The sequence below is a fragment of the Mus pahari genome, chromosome 3 (assembly GCF_900095145.1).
Source record: "Mus pahari chromosome 3, PAHARI_EIJ_v1.1, whole genome shotgun sequence".
Classification (NCBI taxonomy): Eukaryota; Metazoa; Chordata; class Mammalia; order Rodentia; family Muridae; genus Mus; species Mus pahari.
This window is the reverse complement of record NC_034592.1, coordinates 115,037,827-115,041,471: the sequence shown is the minus strand read 5'-3', so window position 1 is coordinate 115,041,471 and position 3,645 is coordinate 115,037,827.

Sequence of the window (3,645 nt, the reverse complement as noted above, 5' to 3'; positions counted from 1 at the left end):
TGAGTTCCAGGACAGCCAGGGCTATACAGAGAAACCCTGTCTCAAAAAACCAAAACAAAACAAACAAAAATACATATCTATTTATATGTGTGCATTTATACATTTGTATTCTGAGTTTCATAATATAATATGCATATTATAGTTTAATTTTTTATCCTTTAAAATTATATTATGTATATCATGTACAGTTCCTTAAGTAACAAGCATTTTTGAAGCACAATTTTAGTTGTTGTGTAATATTCTACTTCACAAGAATACTATATATGTATTTTAAATTTTAAAATATGCTTTAGTGCAATGTTAAAATCAAATCAGCTCTGAGGGTCAGAGTTCAGAACCAAGTGTTAGCAAGTGCCCCTTGGGAGTGTGTATACCCGGCTGTGTGGTCAGTGGGATCCTTGTAGTCTGAGACAGGTTGTCAGCATTCAGATATGGAGTATTCTACAAAAGGGGCGGTTCCTATCTTGTGGATGCAATCACTGAAAGATGATTGAATCATGCTAACACCAATTTCATCAATGGGCTAATCAAATAATAATAAGTTCACACTGAAGGGGCTATCAGGAGGCAGCAGACTCAGGGCCTCCACATGCCTTTTGTCATTTTCCCAATTCTCTCCTTCTAAGAGAGTATTCCCAGACAGATATCTGGGCACTTTGTGAGTGTGTTAGAGCTGGGAAGCCTTTGGTTTCTTGATCTTCCAGAAGGGCAGGAGATTTCTCTGCATAATGTCTGCATCAGCAACATGTTATTATCTGGGAATTTGTTAGAAACATACATTTCCAGGCCCCATCTCCGGTCTCAGGAATCAGAAACTCTATGGGTGGGACCCATCACTCTATATAACAAGTTCCCAGGGGTTTCAGATATAGTTTCCAGTGTGCAGACATACAAGGCCTTGTGTTTGTGTCTGATGGGTTCAACACGGCATCATCTAGGAACTTGTAAGACCCAGGAGTTGGGACCAGCACAGTCATATGTACAATCAGGTTCAAGGAGCCCTACTCCATTTAAGAGTAGGCTCTCCATGAGAGTAGGCTCTCCATGAGAGCCAGCCAGATGGTGGTTTCCCTGGACAGTGTGGGTGGAACTCATAGAACAAAGAATGGAGATAGGGTAGAGCAGCCAGATTCCAGTGTGGGGTAGAGTTCTGGACAGCCAGAGAGGTCACCTTATGTACATGGAAAATGATAACAAATTGTTTGGGTCACCTGGTCAGGTCAGGCCGTGGATCTGGAAAAGCTGGGGTCCTGGATTAAGGCTCCTGATGAAGTAAATGGTAGTACCGATCTATTTTTCCTCCAAAGGCAGAGGGCACTTTGAAGTCCTTGAAGGAGAAGGGGACATAAAGTCAGTACCTGGCTGTTCTCTAGAACACTCTGTTGGGGACAGATAGGGACAGACAGTCATATTTACTTAAGTTCTTAAAAAAAAAAACAAAAAATCTCTCTGTGGGTTTGTTCATGTGTGGGTGCACGCAGAGGCTAGAGGTCTTGAGTGTCATTCTTCAGAAGCCGTCTACTTCGTTTATTTTTGTGACACGTTCTCTCATTGTCCCGGAACCCCTTCAGCAAGCTAGATTGGCTAGCCAGCAAGTCCACCTCCCCAGGGCTTGCTGCATTACAAGTGGTTTTTAAATGTGGGTTCTGGGGACTAAGTGCTCCTTTATGTTTGCCAAGCAAGCAGAGACAGAGCTGTCTCCCTAGCAGTCGTTATTCTTTAAGTAAAAAAATTCTTTCTGTAGAACTTGCAGTTCCTGAAAGGCAGGCCAGCTAGGTGGTGACCCCCATCGCTCACTCTGACGTGGTCTTCTCATTTAGTGGAGCAGCTGAGGAAAGGATGACTGCCAATGAAGAGTTTACTTGTAAATAAGTAGGAACATGCCCAAAAGGTAGCATGAAAATGGTTGTTAGAACTTTTGTTAAGGATTGACCCCGAGGGGCATTTTCAGTTAAGTCAAGCTTTTGAGTTTGTGTTGTTCTTAGTTTTGAGATTAATGTTGTCTCAAGGCATTATCTTTTAATTCCTGGTACAAAGTCGACTGACTCTCTGAGTCCTGCAGGAGGTGGGCATCGATGCCTCAACATCCTCTACAAACGGGCACGTGCCCTGTCCAGCGGAGCAGGTGAACCAGTGTGGTCAGACCTGTTCTGGTCAAAGCTGCCACCTTATACTGCTGACTGCTCTAGTAGCATCGAAAGACACCCCCAAGTCCCCCCACCCCCCACTGCCTTCTGTGTACTCCTCCCTGACCTTAAGAAAAAGCACTTGCCCTGACCATAAGAGAAAGACAAAATCTTTGTCTTTAGGCTTCTCTTCTTCTGTTTGGTGGAGTCACTCCCTGAGAGCTCTCCTATGTGACCTATGAATATCAAGACTATCTTAATTCTGTGAGTGGGATTTTCCCCAGCAGGGTTGGGTGACCATCACAGGCCTGCAGGTGGCGCTATCACGTTGTGGTTTCCACCACTTCTTCAAGTTTCATGCCTTTGTACATGAGGGCTGCTCAGGAAAATTTCTACTAGGTGAGCATCATATGGCTGCACTGGTGCCTTCTTCCCACAGTGGACACCTGTACAGTGAGCCCGTGCCTTCCCTTACAATGGACACAGGTACACAAAGTGAACTGCAAGTGTGGCCTTTTGGGCCAAAAGGTTGAGCCTGAAATTGCAAAACCTGAGTTATGAGGGCTTAAAACAGGCACTTTGGAGCTTAAGCTTCATTTTAATCAAGAAAATCTATTTCTAAGATGTGTAGACCTGTAATCCCAGCACTCAGGAGGCAGGGGCAAGCAGATCTCTGTAAGTTCAAAGCCAGCCTGTTTGACATAGTGAGTTCCAGGACAACCAGGACTATGTAGAGATATCCTGTCTCAAAAGAAAAAAAAAAAAAAATAAGAAGTTATGTCTAAGCCAGGCATGGGAGTCAGCATTTATAATCCCAACACAAGAAAGACTGGGGCAGGAGAAACAGTTTGAGCTAAAGTCCAGTCTGGATTACCTCGTGAGTTGCAGAGTAGCCTTTGACATACAGTGAGAAAAATTAACAAGATCTCAAAATAATTATGGATTGAGGTGTAGATCAGTGTGTCTAGGTTTAATCTCCATAGCACAGACCAAACAAATGGGGAAGGAGGAGGGGGGAGAGAGAGGAGAGAAAAAAATGAATCTGAATTCAGGACAAAACCCACTCCCCCCTGGAGTTGAAGCCGTGGCTCAGTGGTTAAGACCAGTGGCTGTTCTTTCAGGGTACCTGGTTTGAGAACCCACAGTGGCTCACAACCATTTGTAACTTCAGTTCCAGGGAATCTGACCCCGTCTTTTGACCTCTGAGGACAATGTATGTGGTGAACAGTCATGTATGTAGGCAAAATCACTGATACACATTGAAAAGGAAAAAGCTCTTCCTGAGCAGGAGAGTCCTACCCCCCACCCCCACCCCCTCTCCTCTCCCCCCAGGAGTGCTTTTGTGTTTCAGCAGGGCTAAGTATAACTTAGGGGAAAATGCAAAGTCCATGGAAACAAGACAGGACCAGAGGTAAGACAGGAGGCCCCTCGGGGACAGAGGTGTGAAATGAGCCCAAGCCACCCTGGTGACAAACAGTGGACTCGGAACATTGAAGAGAGAACAAACCCTGCCGGGTGC